Source organism: Temnothorax nylanderi, unplaced genomic scaffold, assembly GCF_030848795.1.
Source record: "Temnothorax nylanderi isolate EJ_2023f unplaced genomic scaffold, tnyl_v1.0 TNYL_tig0028_pilon, whole genome shotgun sequence".
NCBI lineage: Eukaryota > Metazoa > Arthropoda > Insecta > Hymenoptera > Formicidae > Temnothorax > Temnothorax nylanderi.
In genome coordinates, this window is record NW_027249090.1 from 931,500 (window position 1) to 945,564 (window position 14,065).

At 33.5% G+C, this 14,065-nt stretch overlaps 3 long non-coding RNA genes across 3 annotated transcripts; 2 read left to right on the top strand and 1 right to left on the bottom strand.

The window, feature by feature from the left end:
- The first annotated feature begins 582 nt into the window (after positions 1-582).
- On the top strand, positions 583-1,456 carry LOC139770206 (uncharacterized). Its single transcript, XR_011717688.1, has 2 exons — positions 583-941; positions 1,336-1,456. It is a non-coding gene; the product is annotated as an uncharacterized lncRNA (long non-coding RNA).
- A 4,152-nt stretch (positions 1,457-5,608) lies between these two features.
- Positions 5,609-9,484, top strand: LOC139770277 (uncharacterized). The gene is made up of 2 exons (XR_011717706.1): positions 5,609-8,247; positions 8,815-9,484. It is a non-coding gene; the product is annotated as an uncharacterized lncRNA (long non-coding RNA).
- Positions 9,485-9,558: 74 nt separating this feature from the next.
- LOC139770276 (uncharacterized) lies at positions 9,559-11,070 on the bottom strand. The gene is made up of 3 exons (XR_011717705.1): positions 10,854-11,070; positions 10,215-10,744; positions 9,559-9,654 (listed from the first exon to the last, which is right to left on the bottom strand). It is a non-coding gene; the product is annotated as an uncharacterized lncRNA (long non-coding RNA).
- Between the last annotated feature and the right edge of the window lie 2,995 nt (positions 11,071-14,065).

Genomic DNA, 14,065 nt, shown 5'->3' on the forward strand with positions numbered 1-14,065 from the left:
TGTCTAATATACACATATAGACATATACAAAGTTTGTCCCTATAAAACATTTAAATGTTACATTAATTTCTCTAATAAATAAAATATTAAATGCAGTATATATTTGGGAAACAGTGGAGAGAATTATATGAGCAAAGCATAAATTTTAACAGACAAAAATAAACTATTATGCATATATTATTGAGTTTTGATTTTACACTCGTAATTTCATTATGCGCATATAAAGAGACAAAATCATTAACACGTTTTTCCGATATCTATATACATATGGTCATCTTTAAAATTGTAAAGAAGAAGCCATTAACTTACTCAGGATTATTAAGGATAATATTTTAAGCCTTTCATAAAATTCTCTTTTTTTATATGACAACAACAATAATAAAAGTAACACATAAAGAATCGAACGTGACATTTAAGATTAAATAAATTTAAATAAAAATAACATATTTTATATTTTTCACGAAAAAACTATAACATACATGCGTTGCACAAAACAAAATTATGATGTTTATTACTTACAATATAAATTTTATTGGATGTAAACGCGTTTATCATAAATATTTGTTGTTGAGTAGAGTCATTTATAACTGTATATAAAAAAAAGTTCTTCCATGTATATATTATATATAATACTTCAAACTAAAAATTCCTTTACAACTGTGATTACTCTGCAGCTATATTCTACTGCTGTACAAGATCCTAGATTTGATTTCTCTTTTCATTGTCTAACATTCTTCAAAAACATGGAGAATAGCCGTTCCAATACGTTTTTTACATACTTAATGATCACTTTTTTATTAATATCAACTTTTATCACGATGGTGGTCACTGAATCAAATATATTAGGAGCTCATCCACCCGCTCCACCTAGCTGTCCTGAAGGTTATAAACCAGACAGTAATGGAGTATGCCGCATGGTCGTTTGAATTTAAAAACAGAAGGTACAATTTGTTTAACATATATTTTGATAAATGCTTTTATATGTTCTTTTTCCAACTATAATCTTTTTTTATCTTGCTATTATACCTTTCAATGACACAATTAAATATTATTTTTTCTATTGGTTTGATGATACATCAAATGGACATTTATTAACTTTGACAATTTTGGAAAATGTAATATTATACATGTAATAATAATTTTATATACGTAATTTGTTAAATATTAATTTAATTTGTTGAATTACAAAAACCGGTTTATCATTCTAGTGTTATAATACTTATAATGAAAGTTCTATGGTAAATTAATTATTAAAATCCGAAAAAACAAAAACTTTAACATAATAATATGATATAGTGTGGATCAATTATATTAACATCAACTTTTGACTTGCAGTTACAGAGGACTTGCAGGCACGACAATGAGATTGCAGTTTATATTTGGGAAACAATAGAAATGATTACAAGTGGATATTGTAAATAAAAGCAAATAGAAATAAACTACTGTAAATGGATAATTTCTGAGTTTGATTTATAAAGTCTGCAGCTTCATGAATTGAATATAAAAAGACAAGTTTATTGATACTTTATATACCTCAACCTTATCTCAAGTGCTTTTACCCTTATAATTTTAAAGAAGAAGTTATTAAGTTTTACTCAGGATTGTTAAAGTAAGATCTAAAAATAATATTACGTAATTTGACGTAATATCTTGACATTGATACTTCACATCTTTTAGAAATTTATCTTTTTATATAAAATACTAGGTTTTTCGCCCGCGTTTTGCGCGGGCTCAAAACCTTTTCCTTTTTTTTAGTCTAGATCCCTTCCCTGAACCCTCTTTGTTCTTACTTTTTTCTTCACAAACTATTTTTTCTCCACTTTAAGTTATATTGACGACCAAAACAACAAAGCGATGTCTATTGATTTTTAATACATGTTACTATGTAATTTTTTTAACATTACTCTGCTATTTATTGTATAAGAATATTTTCATTAAGTTAGTTACGCATTACAGAATTAAGTTATCTAAAGAGTTCTTTATGAATCCAGAATTAATTTTATTTTAGCGAAAATTTGATTGGCTATTATTGAACGCAATTCTCTTTATTTCAATCTTTTTCATAACTTGATGATTGTGCTTGGAAGTAAATTTTTCTTAAAATTTACGAGCAAATATAATTTTCTCTCTTATTTATATGGAAACTCAGTCTACTGCGACTGTTCTGGCTACCTTTGTTTCTTATTTTACGAAATCATGTTTCGCAGAACTTAATTTCTCGTTACGGTGCTACATTGAATCATTCTTAAAATATAGACTAAAAAATTAAATATAGAAACAGAATGAGAATGGAAGCTAGAGCTTTCAATACTTTATGAGTTTCCGTAAAATAATATGCGAAATTTACACATACAATTTTTCTGTTCCTTAATACAATTTTCTATGCGTCAACCTTTTATATTACCATTTTTAAAATAAAAATATATATAAATGTTAAAACAACCTTAAAATATTATAATGTATTTTGTGAACTATTTTTCTTGTCATTTTAGTATAACCTTATAATTTAATACTTCTTTAATACTTCTTTAAATATTTGTTACAGATAACAGCAGAGAAGAGAAGAACAGATTTGTCTTTTTCTATTCAATAATTAAAATTACAGGTTTAAGATTACAACTCAACAACATATGTATTTATAATTGCCTCTCTACAAAAATGTCGATGTTATCTGGACATAAAAATAGTAGCAGTATTGTCGCCTATAATTGCGAACCAAAAATTGATATATTATCACCGCTGGCATATTAATACTCGTAACTCGTACGTTCGCGTAAAAGAGTTACGGTGCGACTCGCTCCGCGCGTACTTGGCGCGAGACACTACCGTGTCTCTTGATGTATTAAAATTTGTTTTACAACTTAATAATCTAATGTTTAATAAACGAGTTTGATGAATGAGCAGATCTATTTGCATTTAAAAATATATTACAAAGATTATATCCAGGTTATTAAAAAATTAAAGTACATTTTCCATTGAGATTTAATCCTTGATTAAAGGGACGTTTCCTAATAGGAACTTATACGATATTTCACTCAACAATTATCATCGTGACAATGTTTCATATTAGTAGAATCAAGTATGCTGTGTAAATGTGTCGTAGCTTGTCTTCATGTTTTCAAAAAGACATTAAGCTAGTGACAGAAACAAAAATGAAATGCAAGCAAGGACACAATTCCATATCGGCACATGGATTTTTTATTTTATATCGTTTTTGATCATAAGTGACACATGCCAACCAAATATACAATAAATATTAAACAGATACATACTAGTTCTAAAGAAAACTATTTCTTAAAGGGTCATATACTTAACACTTGTATAAAAAATATATTATATAATATTATATTTCATAAAATTATCAAAGTTAATGGATCTACATTTGATGCATGATTAAATCAATTATTGGAGAACATAACAGTCAATTAGTGTAGCAGTGTATTATTGGAGCATATGATGTAAAAAATGGAAAAGATTTTATTTGAAAGAGGAATAAATCTACAAAAAGTATTTTCAAGAATATAGGACAAATTACATCTGTGATTAACCCCTAATTAACCTTTTCCGTGGCACATTTCTCGCACATCTCTTTTGTAACCAGGACGACATTTTGATGGATTTCTGGTACTATTATCTACCCTTATGAATGAATGATGAGTATTGAGTTGACCAGGGATATGCGCGTTGACATTAATAAAAAAAAAATCATTAAATATGTAATAAATGTGCTGGTGCTGGTACGGTTATTCTCCATATTTTTAAAGAACGTTAGAAACTACATAAAGCAGAAATCAAGTCTGTGAAATTGCGAGAATGTAATACAGCTGCAGAATAATCAGTAGTAAATTATAATTTTTAACTTGTAGCATTATACAAGAAGAACTTCTTTTATACAATTAAAGTTATAAATTTAATCAACAAATACATGCATATGACAAATGCATCATATGTTTACATACAATAAAAATTATATTGCAAGTAATTTAAGCTAAATAATTTTATTTTAAAATGTATACATGTAAATAGATTTTTTCATGAAAAATAAAAAGCATCTTAATGTGCTTGTGTACAACCTGCGTGCGCACCACAAGCACATGACTTTGGGGGAGGCCCAGGTCCGACTAGGACTGTTGCGCCATTATGAATGAATAAAAAGCATCTTACTTTTATTTAAATTCTTATTATTTGAATATCATGCTGAGTTCTATATCCTTATTATTTTATATAAAAAGAAGAAATGTTTAAAAAAGCTTAAAATATTCTTGGAAACAATAATCTTCAAGTATATAGTGAATATGAAAATGGCTGTTTTTAATATTTACAGGTAGCACTTTGCTAATGATTGAAACCGCAACAAATTTTATAAATACATAGTAATGCTGCAGAATGATCACAAATATAAACTAAATATTAATATGTAGCATTTTGCACGGAAATATCGTTTCATTTTATTAGCAATTATAAATCACACATGTCAAGTACCTATATAACACATACTGAATGTGTATAGCAAACGTGACCATGTTATAAAAGTTATGTTGCAAGTACTAAAAACTAAAATATTATAGTCTTGTTTTTTTCAGAATACATTTTATGTTTAATAAATAGATAATAATACACGCGCGCACGCGCTTATTTTAAACAAAACAAAACTATAATATTTTAGTACTTGTTTTCTTATAGCAAGTACTAAAATATTATGGTTTTATTTTAATATTTTATGACTCGTTTTATTACTTAGAAACAACTTTATATATATTTATACTTTTTATTGATATTTTTTTCCTCAAAATCAATCAATTCTTTTATGCTACATAGTAATTCTTTATGCTTTACTTTTATTATCATTATTTGTTTTATATAAAAAGATTTGTACACAAATTTGTATTTTGCAATTTAATGACTAATTTGTGAAAGCCGTATCTGGTGGATATGAGTAGATTTATAAGCATTTAAAAATATATTGCAAAGGGATTATTATTATTTATTATTATTTAAAGATTATTTAAAAATTAGAGTACATTCCCCATTGAAATCTAATCCTTGATTGGGGGAAGATTTTCTAATCGGAATTTGCATAAAATTTAATTCAGCAATCGTCATTGCAACAAAGTTTGATATTGATAGAATAGAAACTGTCTAGAATGCTATGAATGTGTTGTGGCTATAATCTTCATGTTTTCAAAATGCATCAAGCTAGTGACAGAAGCAGAAATGAAATTCAAGCAAAAACACAATTCAATATTGGAATAAGAATCTAAAAATGTTTACAATGTGTAACGTCTTATACATGGATTTTCTATTTTATATCCACGGAAAAAAAGGATTAACTACTGTAGCAATTTTAATTGTAAAATAAGAATAACTAATATTTTTTGCAGTGAGAACTATAATTTAGCAATAATAGCAAAGCTTTAACAAAAGGTTTTAAACCTAATAGCTTTCTTCTCTTTAATCGTCTCAAGGATATAAAAAACAAGAAGGGCTAAATAAATTTATTTTTTAAATTTATGAACAACATAATTATATATTTAAAATTAAAATGCATTAATATTTAGATTAATGATAGTTTATTTCCAGCTGCGCACATCTATAGTATTCCCAACAGCTTATACATGTTTATGCGATATATCATTGTTTAGACGCGTATAAATATAAATACGACATAACGGTATGTTATTTCGATCCGATGTTCCTATTTCCTAACGTAACAGTGCAGATAGTGTGAATCAAATTTTAGTTGGTAAATTCGGCGACAACAATGCCGCTGCCGCGAAGTTACCGCGCCAAACCCGAGGACAACTTTCACCCTCGTCTCGCGCTTCTTGTCTAACGAGTGTTTGGCGCAAACTTTGACCGGGCCGTTATACATCACGAAATCCCTCGGTAAAACGCGTATACGTAGGGTCCGCCGTCGAGCGTGCGTACGTAATTCGCGGACAATCGACCGCGCACGCGGCCGGACAATCGTAAATTGCTGTGCGCGAGGCCGCTTATCCGTTACTTAGATAATGAGCAGCAAAACTTCAGCTATCTACGAGAAAGGACAAGGGACATCGGGGAAAGGCTCGACCGCGGGGTCGTGCACTTATGCAAATTGAGGATGAAAATGGAGGAAAAGAAAGCACTCCGTGACGTACAGGGAATCGTCGTGTGACAGCGAAAAAAAAAAAGAAATTGAAATAGGCAAAACCGATGCGCTGAATAAATTCCTGCTGCTGATCGAATTGTCAAGCGTACAATAATGGAACGAATTCGAGGACGCGCGCCGTCGTATTTTTATTTTATGTAATGTAAACGGACGGTGGAGTTGTTTGAATTGATTAAATTCGTACGTATATCGCTAGTTGCTTTGAAGAAAATGTTTCTGAGCGTATAAAGCGTATTTCTACAAAAACTGTGGACACAAGTTTTTACTTGTAATGCATCCACAGTTCGTATAGTGTCCGTGTGCGACGGCAACGAGCTTTTATTCAGAGGTCAAACATCTACGAGTAAGTGGTATCCATAATCATGCTGTTAGAAATAATTGTATTACGCCAGGGAGTGTGTGAAAGCGCTTCGCTGCTTTTAATGGCTAGTTCGCTTCCCCGTGCTTCCGCGTTTGGGATCTGTTACATGCGTAACGCCATCACCCCTTTCCGCCATTCACGCGATAGCATTCCGTCGAATACGACTCTCTCGCGCGTGCGGAGTTATTATTATAACACTCATCTTTAATCTGCATTCAAAATGACCGCGCGAATTTGCCTAACGACACCGGGGAAACGCGGCATTCGCATCCTGGATTACTTATTTCTCTGACAGGGGGAAATACTCAAATGCCGCCGCGTGGCGCGGTCTCGGCCGCAGCTCGCGACGCGCAAAGGAATGCAATTTTCCCGGGTTGCTGCAATTTTCCGTGGGTTTCCCCGTCTCAGCCATGCGCCGCACTCGTTTCTTCGCACGATCTCACGCGTGCTTCTTGTCGAGCATTTCTCTAATTGCAACCTTATATGTATTTTCGCGCCTCTTATTATTACAGACTGGAATTGTTTTTGCCTCAAAACGCGATTCCACGGTTCCTCGCTCGCCTCCGCTTTCCGGTCCGGATTAGCATTCTAATCCTATATACTGATAAAAGGATGCGCCGCGTCAGTTTACCTTATGCTATCGCAAAGGATTACCAGCGATATGGGTACCAGCGATAAGGCGCTGTTTATTCGTTTCGGAGCGCGCGAAAGCTGCGGACAGAAATTGTACGATATATTTTGCAGCACGTTAATTAAACGAGGGCAGTCAGAGACTATTGGTTAGACCTGGCCGTATTTAAGCTGTTATGCTTGAGAGCCACAATTAAAAAAAAAAAAAAAAAACGAGGGCAGTAACGGACGGTTAAAAAGGTCTCGACATACGAAAATCTGCGGTAGATTTCATTACGGTCTGCAACACGACGTGGTATTACTTCATTAAAACTCGCACAAAATAGCGTCAATTGCCGCGGCGATCTTGTTCTCGACGACCAGACTGTGCTTTTCTATTTGTGACAATGATTATTTGAGCATTGAGATGATTTGTGTAAAAATGTCGGGTAAAAACATTTTTATAACAGATCTAAACGAAGTGAATGAAATTACTCTGGATTCAAGATTACCTTACGCATGACAATTGCACGAAGCAGCGGATGCATCGAATTTTACAGATATAAAAAAAAGAATTTACAGTATTTTCCTGACCTGAAATCGTACTCGTTAAATTAACGTTATTAAGGGAAATATATAAAATGTACATCAATCAACATTTAAATTAGATATCGGGGAAATAACCATCTAAAATCGATATAGATTTGAAGAGTCCATAAGTAGAACAATGAAAACCGAACGAAATCAACGCTGTCGTTTAACGAATCAAAATTTTCTTCTTTCGATCTCTGATTTCAGTGTTAACTTCGTTTATTGCGATACAGGATTCTAATATTTTATTTATAAGGCTCAAATGCATACCTTCAGAAGTGAGGCCCGTTAATGAGAGCCCTCCGCGGACAACGCAACGGCATGTTTCCGTATGGAGCATTTGATTTATCAGCCGGTGTACCTCCGTCGTCGGGAAGGGACAAAATGAATTTTCTCAACCCTCGTCGATCACTCCAAAGAACGGAAAAGAGTGGACCATTTACCGGGCCACTCCTTCATCAGGAATATAGACTGAAGCCGCCGGAACGCCGTCGCATTCGAGTCACGTGCTAGGGAAGGACTCATTTTAACTACGGTAATTGAAAGGAAGTTCCTGTCTCTGTGGCCTTCGCCATTTCCCTCGTTTCTTGTGGCCGCGTTCGCGCGTGGACCTCTTATAGCCATCACGATGTTATCGAGAATTTGTTACGTTTGCTATATCGATAACCAGCGTGATCCATTCTTAACGATTCTTACCATTTTTATGTGCACTGTGTGAATATGATTATACCTTTTGTACATAGATTAATGTCGAAAGTAAAATATAAATTAAACGATATAATATACAATTTCTTTATCATATACTGTAATTTAACATCAAAAGTAACATGAAATTACGTCTAATCATTTACCAGTTATTTGGTTTTATTAAATTTATTACTTTTATTTAATATTTATTTAGTTATTATGAGAGTTTTGAAAAGGCGTAAAATATTAAATCCATCCTAATCAAGAACTTAATTGAAAGAAGATTGTTATACAGGTTTCAATTTAACATTCATTTAACAAGTAGTTATTGTATCTTAACGTCATGCCACTATAGATAAGACGCAGACATATCGGCTTATTCTGGTCACGTGAATCAAGGAGAACTTCTTTCTAGGTAAAGGCAGTAATTGAAAGGAAGACCATCGGCTTTCCACGTCTCTCCCCTGCCCACATGAAGAAACGAGCTTGGCCCGATCACTTCTTTACTTATTCAGAAGAAGCGGTTTCATTGATTTTGATTGCCCCGCAATCAATCACAATGCTCAACAACCATTCGCGCGGCTGTGTATTGTTGATTGAAAAAATAAAACGCTCGAACGTGGCAAACGTTGAGAAACATTAAAACCGTTTTTCAATTTTAGCGGTTTGTAAACCGAGCGCTTACTGCGAACAAGAAGCGAAAAATAATATCATCGCTTTTTGATAAAATATGATTAAAAAGCAGTTTGCACAAAAATGTTTTATTGATCATTTATGTAACTATAGCTGCAATACGATACTGTCAACAGCTCTTATACCAAAGATGAAATTTTTGCGCAGCATTCTTGCAAAATTTCGGATTCTATTCACATAGCAGAAAAATCTTTCTCGCATTTCTCTCTCAGTTTTCTCGATAAAATTCTATTGTGTAAATATTTTTCGCAATAAAAAAATTCGATAACAGCACGCTACTTCAACCAATCCTCTTTATTGTCTCTCATTTTGAATTGTTGCGCATAGGTGTGCGCTTTCATACGCGCACAGTAACAGATCCGAAAAATTATTTTAACATACGGTTAACTGTACCGCAAGAGAGAATGTAAAAAAAGAGTATATTATATTTTGAAGAGTGAACTCTCAGCTCCTGCGCGTTTTCCACATTTTCGTTTCATTACACAAATTTCCATTAGTGTTTTATCAAAACGGAAACGTTACTTTTCTCAGTCCACTCTTGTTATTAAAATACGTTGAAGATCTAAAGAAGAGAAAGGTTTAGAAGTAATAAAAAAGATCAAAAAGAGAAAGAGAAAGGGCAATAGCGGTAAAGTAGGATATTATAAGTACGAGGTAAGAAGACAGATATAAAAATAGGTATAATTAATCAGAAGTTGCAAAGAATAAAAATTTAAAGCATGGCAACAGAATATGCTATAGGTAGAGTAAAGTGAATATTTTACAGTGAATGAAAATGAGATGAAAATATCTAGTTTGTAATTTATGCGTTATGTATACAGTTTATAAGTTATAATTTATAATTTATAGTTTATAATTTAATTATATCAACACAGAGTCATAGAATTATATAAAAATTATTAAATAATAAGTATTAAGTATTAAGATATTTTATTATTATATAGATTAAAAACATATGTATATTGTATATTGTATTGTAAACTGAAAGCCATCCTAAATCTTGAGGCAAGGATTTAAGAGAAACAAATAAACATCAAATAAACGTGTTGAAGATCATCTTTTTGTCACGCACGGATAATCGACTGTGACTTTGGCGATATATAAGATATGAGCTTGGCGTACCTCCGTCCTTTATCGATCAACTCGAGCACGAAATGCATCGAAGTTGTAGTAACGAGGAAAACGCGGCTACGCCTGTCGTTCGCGTAAGTCGCGGCTGGATCTCTTCGCCCGGCTTGACAGAGGTTGCAGAGATGGTATCGTAAGTTTCCGTGAACTTTAATTATCGCGAAATAAAAGAATAAAACTTGGGCTAACTCGTTAGAAGTTGGCGACTGCAGATTCCCTCGGGGATGAAAATTATGCTCGCGCATCTCCCGCACCACACACATTCGCAGCAAATTTAATATCCGCGTAATAATGTCGAACTTCATGACCACGCGAATCAGCTTTTCCGCTACTTCGACGGAGAGATCGCGCTCTTCGCGGGATTATACGAGTCGCGAAAGAGGATTCCGTTGCGGTTAACTTCAAATATGATTTCGCAAACTTCAATCCCTCATCTTAGCGAAATTTTTCTTCTAATCAGAGGAAAAACTCCGTGTTTCTCTCTCGTGGATATGTAATAAAAAAATTATTGATGAAAGGAATTGCTAAATAAAACGAACAAACAAACAAACAATGTAGATTTCATATAATATGTAATATTTTCTAATTAAAAATAGATAAATATGAGTAAACAAAAGACAGTAATGTACATACCTTTAACACCAAGTTGATTTAATCCTTAATTAATTATAAATCAATTAATGTTGAGACAAACATTGTTTCTCTTATTTTGGTGTTAGATATTTATCGACGATTACAGATTGCGATATATCGCAGTTGCGCAGTCTAAGAAAGAGGATCGGGACCGTTTTCGGCCGGTAGAAGACATAAAAACTTTTCTAATATAAAGTTCGTCCATCAGCGTAGATGGATTTCTTTCTTCATATGATACCAGACACGTAAGGCCATTGTTACCGCACGTGTCAGCATATGTTATATATCTCCGAAAGTAGCAGGAGAACGGTACGACATGCCTATGTATGTTTCCAATAACACTTGGCACCGCGTAGATTAGATAAAACTTTACAACGACAATAATATTTCGAAAAATAACATCAATATCGACAATACCATGGAATTTATAGTATTGTAAAATCTATTGACGATTATTTTAAATTAATGTATCTTGATGACTGGAAGGAAAGCTCGAAGTGTGAAGAGGATTTCAATCAAACGGTTAATCAACAATTTTGTGCGTGCTAATTTGTTGTCATAGAAAAAATAATTAATTTAAAAAATTAAATGTCTCTAATATTGTATATTCGAGATATTTCTACGTTTCCGGCTCTCTCAGAGATTTACTTTACGAGGTGCACATGTGCCACACGCAACACTGTATTTTAAAGAAGATCTATGCGACAGCGCATTTTAGGTCACTCAATTTAATTCCTGTTTCCCACTTTGACGCTCGACCACCTGGAGCTAATTAAGTTCGACGTAACAATCGATTGAAAAGTTGGACGGCCACCCGATAAATTTAATCAAAAGGATGAGCGCGCGATGGTCGCGACTCCTAACTAGATGAAGGACCCGGCAAAGTTTTCCGCGGGGTTTTCCCACCGGCGCAAAATGGCGTGTGGTTATGAGCGATGGAACGGCGGTGAGTGCACTTCTTCACTCGCTGCAGGGACGAAAAGTTTCGTAGATATCGAATAAGTACTACGCGGAAGGAGAAAATGGAGAAAAAAAAAGCTGCTTCTCCCTCTTCAAACAGCCCTGTCGCGGGGCGCTAAACCGGCTGCCATGCCGGGGCGAAAGCGCGAGTGACGAATTTCCACATTTAATTCCGTGTCTCTCTCGTATTTACTTTTTTTCTAATGGCGGCTGTGTATGGCTTAAACTTTTTTTTTTTACACAAAATCGTTATAAAGCGCTATTCCCACCGGTGTCCGAATTTTTTCATCGTTTTATGACCCGCATATATCATCCGGAAAATGGGAGTTTTGCAAGAATTTTAAGTAACATTACCACGCCAGTCGGCGGTTTCATATGAAAAATATTTTAAGTGAGTAATTTCCATAAAAGCTTCGAAAAATAACGAATCTCGTTCCTACATTTTAAAGAACGGCCTCCGAATCGATGAATTGCGAGGATTATATTTTATATTTATTGCGCGAGAGTAATTAGGTTGACAATTATCAAATGTTAATTAATACGGCTTAAAACGTCCGTTTTATTAATTTACTCGGTTTATCATTTCTTCCGGATTATACGACACAAACTGAAATACTCAGACAAAGTAGCTGTAATGAATGTAATATAAAATGTTATCGCGGATAAGCTCCAGCATTAATTTCTATGTTAATGAGTACAATGATCGCAGATACGTAAAGTAGATATCGTCCTAGGAATACACGCGGTATCGTTATATTAATATCCAGGTGGCCTCCAGCGATTTCCTGTATATATTTGGCGACGCTAATAGCCTTAAGGGTTTTGTTTACCGTAATATTATTGCTGGTATATTCGTTTAATATTCATTTACACTTTGCGACGCAAAATTCTCATATTACGATATTATTTCAGGTTTAGAGATAGCGCCGCTATTATATTCTATTTGATTACGCTCGTGGATATGCCAGAATATATATCCTTCACGACCATAGTAATACTGTGGTCACGTATAACTATTTGAGAAACGCGAATCTATTAATCTCATATCGATTGATATATATACCCCGTACATACAATATTGAGTTACGTGACGTTGCCATATAGAATCAATGTTATCCCATTAGACAATGCCGCTAATCGATAAAGCGTAAAACGCCACCATGGAACTTTATACCGAAATTATGCGAGCCGGCGTCGTAAATTACATCAGTCTATATTTACACGATCGCGCCCTGCGTTATCAGAGCAGCGTCGGATATTCTATCCTCTTAGATGTCTTAGAAGATGACACTTTCATCGGATGACATTTATCAGTTTGCTAAACCGAAATAGGTTTGATGAGGTTTTTTTATACCAATGTTCTCTCCTCTTTTCCCTCTCTCTCTCTCTCTCATTTTCTGTGTGATTTCAAAACGTTACTGCATATAAAATTGACAATAATCGTGGCTTTCCATCGTTTTAAATATAGAGACTTATTATCGGCTCATTCCATCGCTTTCCTATAACTTTCAGGATAGGATCAATACAATTACAGATCATAAAAGTCTTTTTTCAATCCAATTATCCATTCATCCATTTTATCCGAAAATAAAATTCAACATTAAGACAGATGCTGGTTAGGCTTACATTATCCAAAGGATAAATGCATAAAAGAATACTTTTTGGTTTATCTCGACAGCACAGACGAGTATTAACGCTGATATACATATATGTTTATATACACTTAGCGTTTCTATATTTTATGAGACTTCGATTTTATATTCTTAACTTTACGATCGAGGTAAAGTACATCACGATGAATTCTCTTCTGATTGTTTGTGGCTGGAAAAGACATCAGTAAGGACGACGCGCAGGACAATATATTTTGCCATAAACATCCAAGCATTTGATGTATTTTCTTATGAAAGACGCGAACGATCATCACGTAACAATGAACTATGAAAGACCCGTCATTTACCGTACAAGTAATAAGATTCATTTTGTTAAGCTTAAAGCTTAAACATTAAGTATCTGGCGATACATTTAGTCGCTTACAAAAGAATTCCAACAATTATTTTTCGCATTCGCTTTAATGTACTACAATAATTTAGTGATAATGATTCTGTTTCGAAGAAAATTGGTTTAAAGATTGGTACTTTACTAAAAATAAGTAAGATTTACTTTTCATGAAAAATACCAGTCTTTAAATCGTTGAAATTTACCTCAGTAAAAATTTCCCCGGCCTTCGTATTTTATCGATTTTTCGCGGATAT